A 17,099-nucleotide genomic window follows, 5' to 3' on the forward strand; every position below is an offset into this window, starting at 1 on the left:
TATTGCCAGTGTCTGTACAGTAAAGTGATGGAGTGCCTGGCCAGTCCTCTTTCAAGGTGCTACCGAAGTGCTTTTATTGCCAGTGACTGTATAGTAAAGTGATGGAGTGCCTGGCCAGTCCTCTTTCAAGGTGCTACCGAAGTGCTTTTATTGCCAGTGACTGTATAGTAAAGTGATGGAGTGCCTGGCCAGTCCTCTTTCAAGGTGCTACCGAAGTGCTTTTAGTGCCAGTGACTGTATTGTAAAGTGATGGAGTGCCTGGCCAGTCCTCTTTCAGGGTGCTACCGAAGTGCTTTTAGTGCCAGTGACTGTATTGTAAAGTGATGGAGTGCCTGACCAGTCCTCTTTCAAGGTGCTACCGAAGTGCTTTTATTGCTATGCATAGTAAAGTGATGACCAGTGCTCATGACATTCCTGGGAGACTGCAGCTATAATGAGAACCAGTTATTTGAATGCTGTGAAAAACCAAGAAGGCAGACTCTCCTGCCATGGTGATACAACACACATTTGCCCACTGTCACCGTGGAGATATTACTTGTGACCAGTTGCAGGGTTATGCAAGAATTAACTACATCCCTACTCTAGTTTTTATTAAATGTTTTTGGAACCACAGAACTGATTTTCTGGGGACTAAAATAATACACCTGGTAATAAATTTGCATATTTTTTTCTGACATATTGGGTTGCAATTAATCAATTTAATTATGAATAATATACATAGATGTACCATCCATTATTACTTAAGTTTTGAAAGGCAAGTTTAATAGATGTATATTCCTTGACTGATGAAAGGAATAGATGGTAGATTGGATGGCAGAAGGATTAGATTACAGAAGGATAAATGAAGGATTGGATGATATAGGTTTAGAATAGAAGGAGATTAGATTACAGAAGGATAAATGTAGGATTAGATTGTATGGGTTTAGAATAGAAGGATTATATTACAGAAGGTTAAATGTAGGATTGGATGGTATGGGTTTAGAATAGAAGGATTAGATTACAGAAGGTTAAATGTAGGATTGGATGGTATGGGTTTAGAATAGAAGGATTAGATTACAGAAGGATAAATGTAGGATTGGATGGTATGGGTTTAGAATAGAAGGATTAGATTACAGAAGGATAAATGTAGGATTGGATGGTATAAGTTTAGAATAGAAGGATTAGATTACAGAAGGATAAATGTAGGATTAGATTGTATGGGTTTAGAATAGAAGGATTAGATTACAGAAGGTTAAATGTAGGATTGGATGGTATGGGTTTAGAATAGAAGGATTAGATTACAGAAGGATAAATGTAGGATTGGATGGTATAAGTTTAGAATAGAAGGATTAGATTACAGAAGGATAAATGTAGGATTAGATTGTATGGGTTTAGAATAGAAGGATTAGAATACAGAAGGTTAAATGTAGGATTGGATGGTATGGGTTTAGAATAGAAGGATTAGATTACAGAAGGATAAATGTAGGATTGGATGGTATGGGTTTAGAATAGAAGGATTAGATTACAGAAGGATAAATGTAGGATTGGATGGTATAGGTTTAGAATAGAAGCATTAGGTTATAGCAGGATAAAAGTAGACGGATTGGATGGTAGAAGTATTAGAATAGAAGGATTTAGTGATTTTGTATTTGAAGGACTGAATGGTAGATTGGGAATACATCATGAATGAACATGAAACAAGTGCTTGAGTTCAGACCAAATATCAGTGGCACCAAACGACCTACCAGAATGACGCGCCCAACCTCCACACATTTTTTGAGACCTTTTCAAGAAAACATAGTGAGCATCCCACAGATGGAGGGGACATTGTTGTAATATTATCTATGAGTCCATGCCAACAGGCAAGTGAGGGGACGCTACTAGAGACGCAAGTAGACACTTGGCACCTACTTACAACTAAGTGATTGCTTTGAGGGTTTCACCAGGTTCTGACTGAGTCACCAATTAATTTTAACAGTCTTTCGGCTACACGGGAACCTACATGTCAGTCATTCCAAATTTGTTTTTTATTCTAATATTATGGCATGACTACAAGATGTGCCTCCATGGACAAAATTGCCTGTACATTATTGTATATAAAGTGTGTTTGGTTTTTTTAAATGTTTCTCACAATACACTTCTACGAATGCAGGAGAACATGTCCTGGACATTTCTGACTCTGAGTTGACACCAGTGCCTCCTCCATCATAACTGGTCAGGTTTTGTTTCCGATGCGGACCCGTGAATGTTTGTGATTTATTTGAATGACTATGGTTTGTTTATGCCAGACCCGAACTCAGGACATCCCGTGATATAACTAGAATACTGTTCAAAGCGGCATTAAACGCAACGCAGTCACTCATTGTGCAATTCCTAACATTGGCAGAATAGAAAGAACCCTGGCTATTGCTGTCTCGTGTATGAAGAGGGGGTGGTCGGGTAGCCTAGTGGTTAAAGCGTTTGCTCCTCATGCCCAAAACCTGGGTTCGATTCCCGACATGGGTACAATGTGTGAGGCCCATTTCTGGTGTCCCCCACTGTGATATTGCTCTCTCTCTCTCTCTCGCTCGCTCACTCACTCACTCACTCACTCACTCACTCACTCACTCACTCACTCACTCACTCACTCACTCACTCACTCACTCTGGAAGAGCATGAACGCCTTGCAACATCAATTAAAGGCCAAAGATTGTGCAGTGTTTTATTCTGCCCAGGAGAAAAAAATGGATCCTTGCAACAATGTACAGTGTCATCTGTGGCCATATCAAAATATTTATGACTCCTTTGTGAACTGGGTTCGCCGTTTTCTCTGAATCAAATTTACACCTCCTAACAAGAAGTTAGGGTTCATATTGAAAGTAAACAGTCTTAGGGGATAAGCCTTGTCCACTGGCGGGAATAATCAATAACCAGGCTTCGGAAAGTCTCCGTCTTCTCGCTTCAGTATCGGCTTCAATTGACCAAAGGCTGGTTTTTCCGCTCACCCACCTAACACTGTACTTCTTACAACTAACAGCAATCTGCGTTGTCTCAGAATAGAAGCACTCGAGCGCAGAATGGAGGGCCGCCTCCCTGACCACTTTCAATCTATCAACTATCTCCTCACTTGTGGCCGCTGTTCTTCCTCTGCATCACCGTAGTGCCGGGATGGTTTACTTTGAAAAGCTGCACTCCATTCCAATGTTGGCGCTGTTCACACAAGCTAGGCAGCCGAGCTTCTCGTGATCTGCTGTAAAAGGGTTTTGGTTAGTTGAGCGTATATTTGAGCCAGTAAAGGATTTTGTAAATTGATGGTTTAATCAGTCATGATGAATTTAAGTTTGGAATGAAATGGGATATTCTGAATTATTTTGTTGTAATTATTATCGTTGAAGTCTGCTGGAGTGTGTAGTGTTACGTGGAGATTGTAGCTAACTGCTAAGTGAAAACTTGATCTGGTTGATGTTTCACACACTGAACTGTTAATCATCAGTTATTAACTTTGTGATTTGTGTTTATATGAAATTAATTAAATCAGAAATGTTCATTATGACGTGATGCAGGCAGAATGGAAATATATACTGTCTAGTGACACTGAAGAAGGATAAACACAAGACCCCACTGGTATGAGCAGCACAGTAGGTTGAGGGGTGAATCTTGTTGTCTCCCCTTGCTGCAAGGATCCGCTAGTCATGGGTTCAAATCCTAGTTAACCCAGTTTATGGTCTTTGGTTGGTCAGTACCATATCCATGCTGGTTTGTGGGAGGTTACAATAAGGTCGGTATCTGTACCACCTATGTATCACTCACACCTCCAGGAGGATGGGGGGGTGGGGGAGCAGTCGGTTAGCCTAGTGGTTAAAACGTTCGCTTGTCATGCCGAAGATCAGGGTTCGATTCCTGACGTGGGTACAATGTGTGAAGCCCATTTCTGATGTCCCCCACTGTGATATTGCTGGAATATTGCTAAAAGTGGCGTAAAACCAAACTCACTCACTCGCTCCAGGAGGATGGTGTATTGCCCATTTGATAGGACGGACGACCATTATACAGACAATATGAGTGGACTTCGAGGCCCAGTTGATGGTGTCCAAATCCTAATGTCGCTACAAGATTGATTTCAATGGATTGGGTGCTAAAATCTTGTGTTGCAATCAATAGAAACATAGAAGAAGATCTTGTGTTTCGTTAATGGATACACCAAATAGGGTTTAGGATATTGCATTGCAATAAACGTTTTCAACAAATAGGGTGTTAGGATCTTGTGTTGAATGACCAACTACATACAATAGGGTTTTAGGATCTTGTGTTGCATCAATCTCTGTTAGGATATTGTGTTGCATCAATCTGGAAACAAGCACGTATGCCACCTTCCTAGACTTGCAGCTGTGGAGCAAATGTCGATGCGGAAGACATTTGCTTCCCTCAACTGCACATGAGACTACGAGACATGGACAGGAAGAGGTGTGGGACCAATCGGCCACTCCTTTGTCATGTATATGTGACATTTGGAGTCGGAGCCGCTTAGCGGGAAGGCGAGCTGCGTGTCCCAACAGGCCATCAACTCTGTATGTGCCAAACCACTGCCGCAAGTAATTCCATGCTTAAACCAATTAGAGGTAATTGCAGGGATTTAATTGGGCAACCATTAATACCTTCGGAAAAAGTTTGATGCTATCACGCTGTTGAGAGGAGTCTGGCCAGGCCATTCATTGGGCTTTGAGGATGGCCTGTTGGAGAACAGCCAAACTACGTGTCATTTTTACAAACTGATTTGTTGACTGTAAGGTGATGTATGCATGAAGGGCTTTGTTTGTTTCTTTTAAATGGGTGATTTAAATTGGTCAAACTGTTGACAGATGAATAGAGAAAGGTCAGCTGGGTGGGTATCGGTGATAGAAGCGATGGTCAGAAGTTAGATGAGGGAAAGGATGGATTGGGATTCAAGTGTCAGATATTGAAACATGGGATCAAAATGTAGCGATGCTATTACGTTTTGATAAAAATTTCAGAAATATTTTGTAGATGGATTATTAAATTCAGGCCATTTTGTTCTTTATATGAATTGATGATATTTATGTCAATTCATGGAATAGTTTGAAAATGAGTTAAATGGTTAGATGGTTGGACACATTCAGGGGTTTGATGGGTAGCTCAGTGGTCAGTGTGTTTGCTTGTTTGTCAAGGGAATGTTCAATTCCCAATGTGGTAACAAACTGACACAGTAGACACAATTTGTGGATAACAACTTCTTTATTTTACTGCAATGGCGACGTTTCAGTATAGATCCATGAATTGTGTCCACTTTACTATCTGTCAGCTTCTAAGAAATGCCTTTCAAATGATTCATGGTAACAAACTGCAGCTGATTCCCTGACTGAATTACCAACTCACTCACTCACTCACTCACTCGGCAAATGTCTCCAGTGATGCTGCAGGATGGGTTGGCTTGGTGGAACTTGTTGCTTGGAGAGTCCGGAGCATGTTTGTTGTTTGGTGTAGTTCCAAGGAAGGGCTCCCTGTACTACAATCATTGTTGTCATATTTATCAAATTATGTCAATTTGAAGCAATTCTCACTGACAATACAGCCCACGTTTAGCACTGTGTGACCCCTGCCTGAACACAACACAGCTACTGCCCACAGGGATAGGGCAGGGGCAGGGGGGAAACACTTCAAGTGAAGGAATTAGATTCATCATGTCCAGTTTGTCTGTATTACCATATTAACTACTTCAGGCATTGAGGTTCCCAGAAAGGTCATCGGACTTCAGCTTCCAGATCGCCTCTCCCCGGTCAAGGTCGCATCGACCTGGGAATTAGCCCAATTGTGCCAATGAAGTAACTCCTTACTCCCCGTCATATTGATAAGGCGGGGATGGGGGTGAGCTTATCTGTCAATATAAGCCTAAAGTAATCATTAAGTTATGATGTATAACGGCATGGCTGTCCTTGAACCGTAGGGGGCGCTGGGGACTCAGTGGTGCATTGTGTGATATGGCTGATGGGTTATTCAACAGGAGTCTGATGTGTTGCATCTGATTTTTGAATGCTGGCTTTGAAATGGATATGTTGGGAAAATGTATTAGGATTTTATTTAGTTTTCAGAGCTATTCCTTCTTCCAGAGCTGTTTACTTTTAGTATCACATTCTGATTTTTCAGTTATATGTCAGTGAATGTTTTTTCGTAGTTTATGGTCAATATGCTGTTTGATATTGTGTCTGATATATTTTGTTTATGTGTGTTGAAGTGTGATTGGGTTCAGAGACTGTCTGGTTCCAGGCTAACATAGGTCCAGATGAGATTGGTGCCTTGTGGGAATTTGAGACATTGTCTCTGTGTATTGAAGGTAGTCTTTGGGCGGATTGACAGCAACTAGAAGACCCGTGCTATGTATGGAGACAGTAATGTTTCTAATACTATTTCCCTAACATAACACAACTAGAAGACTTGTGCAATGTATGGAGACAGTGATGTTTCTAATACTATTTCCCTAACATAACATAACACAACTAGAGCCCTCCTGCAATGTATGGAGACAGTGATGTTTCTAGTACTATTTCCCTAACATAACAGCAACTACTGTTGAATTTGACATGTAAACTCTCACCTTGTCAAAGTATGGCATTATGGGCTGAGGAATTACCACTGCAGCGGAAACATGTAATTGTATGCCAGGTTTCACCCGACGTATATATAACATTATTACTGTCATAATTTGACTTATTACATCATGGTATACAGATGCCAGATATCAACAGACTTGGGGAGCATAGACAGGGGAGTGTGTATTTCAAATTCACGCCAGACCAATCAGATTTGTTAGAATTACAATTGACTGAGAACAGTAATAATGTCTGAATGGACAAGTTGGTTCACACTGAAAATAATTTGTGGCTGTGCTGGTGATAAGCCATTGTGAAATGACTGTAATATTGTTGCCGACAGACCCATGCAATGTGGTCATGGTATTGCTGCTGTGATATAACTAACATTGCTGACTATAGGCTGCTGTAATATAACTGTAACATTGCTGACTATAGGCTGCCATGATATAACTGTAACATTGCTGACTATAGGCTGCTGTGATATAACTGTAAAATTGCTGACTATAGGCTGCCATGATATAACTGTAATATTGCTGACTATAGGCTGCCATGATATAACCAATATTGCTGACTATAGGCTGCTGTAATATAACTGTAACATTGCTGACTATAGGCTGCTGTAATATAACTGTAACATTGCTGACTATAGGCTGCCATGATATAACTGTAAAATTGCTGACTATAGGCTGCTGTGATATACCTGTAAAGTTGCTAACTATAGGCTATTATATAACTGTTATAATATATGTTATAACTGTAACATTGCTGCCTGCAGAGCAACATTTTATTGCTGATATTTAGCTGTGTACATTAAAAAAAATATTTACTCTTTCATGAAAGGGGAAAATGTGTTTGCACCATAGCTTGTTACTTAAATCTCAAGTGTGGTGTCCCATGCTGTGAATAGTGATTTGCACCAATCAAGCTGATCTGCTCACAGGGAACCACAATGCATCTCCCGGAAATCATCCTAATACTCAATACAATTCAAACGTAGACTTCACGGACAATGATGTTTTGTCTGCTTGTTCAATTCCCTGATGGAGGTTGGTGAAACAGTAGGAGAGTGGTTGTGGAGACATGACCGAATGCCTTGGAAGAAGATCCCAGCGATGACTGCAGACGTCTGAGTGGAGAGAAAGACGACCTGGATGAAGTAATCCTACCTAATCCATTTATTAGCATGTTAATATTTCTTGTTCTAGTAGGGCTGAAATTAGGTGTGATGGCCAACTGCTGGAGCTGAGGAAGATGCTACCTCCTGAGACAGGAGAGTTTTCAGAGATGTAGATGGCTTTCTGATTGGAGTGAGAACAGGGACAGATAATAGCTGATTGATGCAATTCAGACAAGGATCACTAGAGTGAGTGAGGGGATTTAGGAAGCAGGCGGTAATATTCCAGCAATGTGAGTGAGTGAGTGAGTGAGTGAGTGAGCGAGCGAGCAGCTTTATGAGGCAGGCGTAATATTCCAGTTATATCACATCTGCTGGTGACCGTGAAGTTGCGGGTAAGAATAGTCCTTCAGCAACCCATGCTTGTCGTAAGAGGCGACAATGCTTGTTGTTTGAGGCGACAGTGCTTGTCGTAAGAGGCGACTATGCTTGTTGTTTGAGGCGACAGTGCTTGTCGTAAGAGGCGACTAACAGGATCGGGTGGTCATGCTCGGTGACATGGTTGAGGCATCACCAACCCCTGATTAAACTGAGAAATAGTGTTGATTGACAGCATACATTAATTATGTTCATATGAAGAATGACAGACTTACTTAGCTTCAGAACAATAAACAATTGATTCAAAATTAAGTGATTGTAAGAAACTTCTTGAATCATTAACAAGTTACATTATGCAAATACTATTTTAGTAATAAGAGTTAAGCTAATTGGTTTCAACTGTCCTTTAGGTGCTGCAATAATTGGTCCTTTGCTCAGAACTGAACTGTAGTATTATCCAGCTACTGTGATGAAAGGCTGTGTGTCTGTTACTGTCGTAACTCACGGCCACTCTCACTCATGATTGATGACCCAATGCATATATTATTACTTCTGATACCTTTGTTAGACTGAGCCAAGGTCAAGGACAAACTCTTGACCTCTATATGCTGACTTTTATGAGGTAATGGTTTTATTCACCATGTTTACAAACAGGACTTCATGTTATCCTGGTTGCTAAACACAACAACAATACAACACTCGTTAAGGATTATTCTCATGAGTAAATTATATTGAACTTGTCAGGATATTAATTCATTCAGATTCCCGGTGTGTGTCCCTGTGATATAACAGAACTAGAGTCTACTGTGTACCCCAGTGTTGTGGAGAAAGGGCGCGGGTAATCGGGGGTGTTGGAACTGCTGGTGTCGTTGTAGTGCATTAACTGACACCAGATGCATGAAGCTCTTACTGGACAAGAAATATGTCATGTCACTCTAGTCTTATGCTCGAGAAGGCAGTTCGGGAACCTAGTGGTTAAGGCGTTCGCTCATTATGCCGAAGACCCAGGGTCAATTCGCGACATGGGTACAATATGTGAAGCCCATTTCTGGTGTCCCCTGCCATGATATTGCTGGAATATTTCTAAAAGTGGAGTAAAGCCATACTCACTCACTGATACTCCTGATCTAAAAAACAATGCATTCTATTATATTGACTTGCACCAAGGTTGTACTGAAAGAAAAGTCCATGGATGCTACTAGTAATTGTATCCTGCTAATAGGCAAGTCTAGATATGTGGACAGTAAGGACCCATTGTTCTTATTATTTACATAATCTAGAAAATATTTTTTAAATAATAATTATTGCCTTAGAGACTTGTGCAAGTCTACACTGACTGATGTAGTCTTATATTGAGTTAATACAGTACTCTACATGACATCCTCTAAGAATGGTGCTCCATATATTCCGTATACACCGGTCAATATGGCCATCTACAAGAGATGGAGATCATCCCTGACACTGATGTCTAGCCTAATGATACCATCACAGCAGATGAAAGAAGGGTTATGAATTAGTTTTTGATAAGCCAAGTCCACCTCCTTGAGTGTTGATGTCTGCAGGTGTGGTTAAAATCAATCACATGTTGACAGTTGATATTCACGGAAGGTAGGGGCCAAATGAGGTATCCTTAGAGCCCTGACAGAGTGTTTTCTATGGAATGGGAAGGTGATAAAGTTGCGTATGCCCCAGTTAATGGTTCTACTGGAGCTGCATGTGGCCTGCGCCCCACCCCCCTTGCCCAGCCGATGTCCTCCCCCTGCAAATATATACACTGTCTCGATATACCTGGCAGCCTATATAAAAAGTTGATTAGAAACTAGGTCCAAAGTGGCACATTGTTGGCAGAGGATGTCTAGAGCTGCATGAGGTGGAAGCAACTGGCTGAAACAACGTACTTCACTGTAAGGCCACTTATTTATTTTGGGGGTTCACAGATTTTTTTCATGATTCTTTTTTCATGGTTGGTCTAAAAGAATTGATAAAACATCAACCTCTTTCTTATTTCTGTTATCATAAATTGCTTTTTATTTCATATATATTTACATTGTCCAAAATAAAAACAAGGTTCAAAATACCCATGGTGGGAAGATGGAACCTGGGCCAAATCCTAACCACCTAACCCAAAAGTCTTCATGTCCAGGTATTTTCAGAATTCTTGTAGGGGTCAGTTAAAGAAGAAATGACCCAAAACCATCAACATTTCTGTGTATTGTTTTTGTACAACCTTGTGTATATCCCACCCGGTGTATAACTATGACCTGGCCTTCCCCTCCTGACTGTTGTCTGAGTATTACATCAGCAGTTGGGTGAGGTGGCTGTCAAGTGCCAGTGAAATATGGTCATGGTGTGCACCCTATAGTTATTCCCCACTCCTAGTGTATGCTAATGGAACAGTGTTTGACAGTAATTATCACAAGATTGCTTATCATGCGGTTTGTTTCAATCATTCATAAATGTCTGGCATAATAGGACATAAAGGTTGGCATTTTAACACATTCCCGAAGAAGGTGATGCCGTTTTTTAAAATGTGTGTGCTCAAACACAAAATTGCTGCTGTCAGTAAATATTATATTGTGTCTATGCTTGTCAGTCATTGATTGTGAGAGAGTGCGATGTGATGCTGGGTGTTATTGCTTGCTGTCTAGCCTTGCTCAAGGGATGTACTGAAGGACCACGGTGTCAGTCCGGTTGGTGCATCTTGATAATAAGCAAGTCTAGATACACCAATAGTATTGAGGATGTCAGTGGTTTTTTTCAAAACAAAATAAATTGGTAATTTTAAACACATATTAGCTTTTAATACAACCAGAAATGTATCTGTTAATTTTACATAATTTCCCCACAGTGCAAATCTTCAATCTCCGTCCAAACTGTTATCACATGCTGTATGATGCTGTAATCCTTCTCTCTATGCTATAAGCTGTATACTGCTACCTTGATACTCTCTCATCTGCCTATTGACTGTTATCACATGCTGTATGATGCTGTAATCCTTCTCTCTATGCTATAAGCTGTATACTACTACCTTGATACTCTCTCATCTGCCTATTGACTGTTATCACATGCTGTATGATGCTGTAATCCTTCTCTCTATGCTATAAGCTGTATACTACTACCTTGATACTCTCTCATCTGCCTATTGACTGTTATCACATGCTGTATGATGCTGTAATCCTTCTCTCTATGCTATAAGCTGTATACTACTACCTTGATACGCTCTCATCTGCCTATTGACTGTTATCACATGCTGTATGATGCTGTAATCCTTCTCTCTATGCTATAAGCTGTATACTACTACCTTGATACGCTCTCATCTACCTATTGACTGTTATCACATGCTGTATGATGCTGTAATCCATCTCTCTATGCTATAAGCTGTATACTACTACCTTGATACGCTCTCATCTGCCTATTGACTGTTATCACATGCTGTATGATGCTGTAATCCTTCTCTCTATGCTATAAGCTGTATACTACTACCTTGATACGCTCTCATCTGCCTATTTCTCCCATCTGGTTTTTGCCTCACACATTCTTGGGTTTCTAATTTGATCTCTCTGGCAGGTAGTGACGACCTTTCAACTTGCGTAACTGTTCTACTTCCACACTATTCTTGGCTCTGCGTAGAATCATACAGGACTTGGATTGAAACCTGACGTGTTGTCGGCCATTGTGATCTGCTTTATCTCAGGGGAACATGTTTCTGGTGTTTGTTTTATTTACACTGTTCTGATGTTTTTAAGAAAATGGATTTGTATGATTGCACCCAACCCCTAAACTCACAAAGATGGAAAACAATCAAAGAGCCGACATTATCTGGCAAAGTAGACTACAAAAAGGAAAGTTCATCTTTGATTATTATTCAAAGAAATATTTTCCAAGTGTCATGAGTATTTCAAGTAAGTTTTTTTCTATTTTAAGAGATCACTTTAAAAAGATGTATTTTTGTAATTCTATTTTCATATTTTGCAACTAATCTCAATGAAGCCAAGATTGACCTTTGGATTTCAACTTCATGTTTATTGATTTACTGTGGCGTTAAGGTTTTGGAACTTGATGAAGGACCTTTACTTAAGAATTTGCTTCAATAGTTTTTTTCATTTACAGAAGTATAAACATGTGCATTGTGCATCCATGTAGCCAAAACGTATTGGTCAGTTCTTACAAATAAATAAAATGAACAATTATTAACTCACAGCATTTATTCATAAACAAAATAAAAAACTGTAGTCAACAGTATGAAATCAGTGACATCATTCAGCGCAATAATGCAACGCAAGCCCCAGTAATTCCATTATCAACCAATCAGGAAACAGTAGTCTGCTAGTGGGCGTAGCCTTCTCCTTGTCTGGCTGCTGCTAACATAAACACACAAACATTTCTTGGATAGCCAATTAAATGCCGTGGAATCTCTTACAATTTATTTATTGAAATGACACTGATACTGGCCATGTTGACCTAATATTTGAAAAAAATGGAAATTCCAAAACTGAAGTGCCAATCAAAAGCCTTCATGTACAAACAGACGGAACCAGGAACATGTGATAAGCACTATACAGGACGTACACAGACAGTCTAGTACCCGGAAGTGTGATCACCTGGGTTCCACCTGGGCTCCTCCTGGGTAAACACAGCCTCCTTAAACCTCAAAAAGTGGAAACATTGTAACAGAAGTGATATTGCACCATATACATGACAAACACTACGTAGTACAGTATTCTCAACAGTAGTCTCATTCTGACACAGTGTTTGAAAAACCCAACAAGACAGTCGGGCAGGTGACCCATAAGTGTTGCCTGCCAGTCTTCAAAGTTACCTGTCGCCATTCAGACATTACCAATATTGAAAAATCACAAAAAATAAGAGACAAAGAGTGTCTTGATTCAGCTGAAAAAAATGCAAACAATTACTTTTGAATCTACAAGGAGTTATAATAACACTGAATACGTAAGTAGTCAAATATAATCTACCACAAAGTCCAGCAGGTGAGGAAAAATTTCATTCAGCCCAACAGAAAAGTTACCAGCCATGGGGAGGCGGGGAGACAGTTATTTTGGACACTGTTCTGACATGTTTTGTTCACCAGGTAAATACACTTACCGCAGGGCTATCCTCATCCTGACAGTGTGTGGTCGGGTAGCCTAGTGGTTAAAGCTGTCGCTCCTCACACCGTAGACCCGGATTCGATTCCCCACATGGGTACAATGTGTGAAACCCATTTCTGGCGTCCCCTGCCTTGATATTGCTGGAATATTGCTAAAAGCCGTGTGAAACCATACTCCCTCACTCACTCATCCTGAGAGGATCAACTTCCATATTATATGGCTCTGTTTTAAAACAGAAATGTATAGAGTATTTACAGACCATTCCAAACCAGCTCCGTATTTAGAACGTCCACGATCAGTAAGGCCTAAGTAGTTGATCCTATTAACTCATATTGACATATAATCTGCCAGGAAATATCGGAGGAAATATGGTGCACATGTTCAGCTGGGAGGGAGGGTGACGGGCTCACAGTCTAAAGTGTGGCTACAATTACTATTTAGAGAATAAAAAAGGGAGCCACTTCTGTAGTGTTGCCTGAAATGACTTGTATTACGTTACATAGTTCTATAAGTGGTGTGAGAATGTGGAGCAAAGGCCCTGGCACTCTGTCATCGGTGCATACAGGGAGACAGCCAGTATGTTGTCCTTTGTACAGGGAGACAGCTAGTGTGTTGTCCTTGGTATATGGAGACAGCTAGTGTGTTGTCCTTTGTACAGGGAGACAGCTAGTGTGTTGTCCTTTGTACAGGGAGACAGCTAGTGTGTTGTCCTTTGTACAGGGAGACAGCCAGTGTGTTGTCCTTTGTACAGGGAGACAGCTAGTGTGTTGTCCTTTGTACAGGGAGACAGCTAGTGTGTTGTCCTTTGTACAGGGAGACAGCCAGTGTGTTGTCCTTTGTACAGGGAGACAGCCAGTGTGTTGTCCTTTGTACAGGGAGACAGCCAGTGTGTTGTCCTTTGTACAGGGAGACAGCCAGTGTGTTGTCGTTTGTACAGGGAGACAGCTTGTGTGTTGTCCTTTGTACAGGGAGACAGCTAGTGTGTTGTCCTTTGTACAGGGAGACAGCCAGTGTGTTGTCCTTTGTACAGGGAGACAGCCAGTGTGTTGTCCTTTGTACAGGGAGACAGCTAGTGTGTTGTCCTTTGTACAGGGAGACAGCCAGTGTGTTGTTCTTTGTACAGGGAGACAGCTAGTGTGTTGTCCTTTGTACAGGGAGACAGCCTGTGTGTTGTCCTTTGTACAGGGAGACAGCCAGTGTGTTGTCCTTTGTACAGGGAGACAGCCAGTGTGTTGTCCTTTGTACAGGGAGACAGCCAGTGTGTTGTCCTTTGTACAGGGAGACAGTCTGTGTGTTGTCCTTTGTACAGGGAGACAGTCTGTGTGTTGTCCTTTGTACAGGGAGACAGCCAGTATGTTGTCCTTTGTACAGGGAGACAGCCAGTGTGTTGTCCTTTGTACAGGGAGACAGCCAGTGTGTTGTCCTTTGTACAGGGAGACAGCTTGTGTGTTGTCCTTTGTACAGGGAGACAGTCAGTGAGTTGTCCTTTGTACAGGGAGACAGCTAGTGTGTTGTCCTTTGTACAGGGAGACAGCTAGTGTGTTGTCCTTGGTATATGGAGACAGCTTGTGTGTTGTCCTTTGTACAGGGAGACAGCCAGTATGTTGTCCTTTGTACAGGGAGACAGTCTGTGTGTTGTCCTTTGTACAGGGAGACAGCCAGTGTGTTGTCCTTTGTACAGGGAGACAGCCAGTGTGTTGTCCTTTGTACAGGGAGACAGCCAGTGTGTTGTCCTTTGTACAGGGAGACAGCTTGTGTGTTGTCCTTTGTACAGGGAGACAGCCAGTGTGTTGTCCTTTGTACAGGGAGACAGCCTGTGTGTTGTCCTTTGTACAGGGAGACAGCCAGTGTGTTGTCCTTTGTACAGGGAGACAGCCAGTGTGTTGTCCTTTGTACAGGGAGACAGCTTGTGTGTTGTCCTTTGTACAGGGAGACAGCTAGTGTGTTGTCCTTTGCACAGGGAGACAGCCTGTGTGTTGTCCTTTGTACAGGGAGACAGCTAGTGTGTTGTCCTTTGTACAGGGAGACAGCTAGTGTGTTGTCCTTTGTACAGGGAGACAGCTTGTGTGTTGTCCTTTGTACAGGGAGACAGCTAGTGTGTTGTCCTTTGTACAGGGAGACAGCTAGTGTGTTGTCCTTTGTACAGGGAGACAGTCAGTGTGTTGTCCTTTGTACAGGGAGACAGCTAGTGTGTTGTCCTTTGTACAGGGAGACAGCCAGTGTGTTGTCCTTTGTACAGGGAGACAGCCAGTGTGTTGTCCTTTGTACAGGGAGACAGCTTGTGTGTTGTCCTTTGTACAGGGAGACAGTCAGTGTGTTGTCCTTTGTACAGGGAGACAGCTAGTGTGTTGTCCTTTGTACAGGGAGACAGCCAGTGTGTTGTCCTTTGTACAGGGAGACAGTCTGTGTGTTGTCCTTTGTACAGGGAGACAGTCAGTGTGTTGTCCTTTGTACAGGGAGACAGCTAGTGTGTTGTCCTTTGTACAGGGAGACAGCTAGTGTGTTGTCCTTTGTACAGGGAGACAGCTAGTGTGATGTCCTTTGTACAGGGAGACAGCCAGTGTGTTGTCCTTTGTACAGGGAGACAGCCAGTGTGTTGTCCTTTGTACAGGGAGACAGCTAGTGTGTTGTCCTTTGTACAGGGAGACAGCCAGTATGTTGTCCTTTGTACAGGGAGACAGTCTGTGTGTTGTCCTTTGTACAGGGAGACAGCTAGTGTGTTGTCCTTTGTACAGGGAGACAGTCAGTGTGTTGTCCTTTGTACAGGGAGACAGTCTGTGTGTTGTCCTTTGTACAGGGAGACAGTCAGTGTGTTGTCCTTTGTACAGGGAGACAGCCAGTGTGTTGTCCTTTGTACAGGGAGACAGCCAGTGTGTTGTCCTTTGTACAGGGAGACAGCCACTGTGTTGTCCTTTGTACAGGGAGACAGCCAGTGTGTTGTCCTTTGTACAGGGAAACAGCTAGTGTGTTGTCCTTTGTACAGGGAGACAGTCTGTGTGTTGTCCTTTGTACAGGGAGACAGCCAGTGTGTTGTACAGGGAGACAGTCTGCGAGTTGTCCTTTGTACAGGGAGACAGTCTGTGTGTTGTCCTTTGTACAGGGAGTAAGGTTGTCTGTTGATTCCTAGTTAGTTCATGATATGAACCACATGTTTGTCTGGTCCAGACTGGATTATATACCAGCTACAATGACAAAACTAATGTTGCCGTCAAGTTAATCAGCCAAGAAACATTATTCATGCTCTGATTAGACAGATTTGATTTTTTGATAATGATGATCCACACTGAAAATATTGTTGGTAGTGGCGAGGCTGTCAATCAAAGATGCGGCACAGCAGATCGTCATGTTGTGTGATCCGACATTAAATCATCATGAGAAGATTAACTGACATTTCACAGCATGGCACTAAATTTTCATGAATTTCATTGCTGAGGCTCCAATTAGCAAATTTTGTTAAGGAAAATCACGTTTTTGCAGTAAAAAATAATTTTGTGAAAAAAATCTTTCCAAATTCAATTTTCTGCAAAGACATTGGAGAATTACAGCAGGCTGTGCTGGGAGTTGTGTTACTGGTCTGACATTTCAAGGAAAGCTTGTGAATCTCCGCCGTTCCCTTGTTCCATTAGCAGGGAGCCCAGTGCAGGAGAAGGGGACTATTGGATTATATAATCCTCCTCAGGTCGCCATCTCATCACTAGAACAAACACAAAGTCAGCAGTGATATTGCCAGGCAGTCTTTGACATTGATCCAGGCTTGGGGAGAGACTGAGTGAGTTGGCAGTACCTCCAAAGTGAGGGGATACCACAGAGGGGTGGGCAATACCTCCAAAGTGAGGGGATACCTCAAGGGGAAGGCAATACCTCTAAAGTGAGGGGATTCTTCAGAGGGGAAAGCAATATCTTATTGAAATATAAGATGGGCACATGACTGCA

General features: G+C 41.8%; 1 protein-coding gene across 3 annotated transcripts in view; it reads left to right on the forward strand.

The window, feature by feature from the left end:
* LOC139450500 (F-BAR and double SH3 domains protein 2-like) overlaps positions 1-17,099 on the forward strand; it is a 144,582-nt gene that overhangs the window by 38,541 nt on the left and 88,942 nt on the right. The window lies entirely within an intron of this gene.

Source organism: Haliotis cracherodii, unplaced genomic scaffold (genome assembly GCF_022045235.1).
Source record: "Haliotis cracherodii isolate W230 unplaced genomic scaffold, xgHalCrac1.p SCAF_8, whole genome shotgun sequence".
Classification (NCBI taxonomy): domain Eukaryota; kingdom Metazoa; phylum Mollusca; class Gastropoda; order Lepetellida; family Haliotidae; genus Haliotis; species Haliotis cracherodii.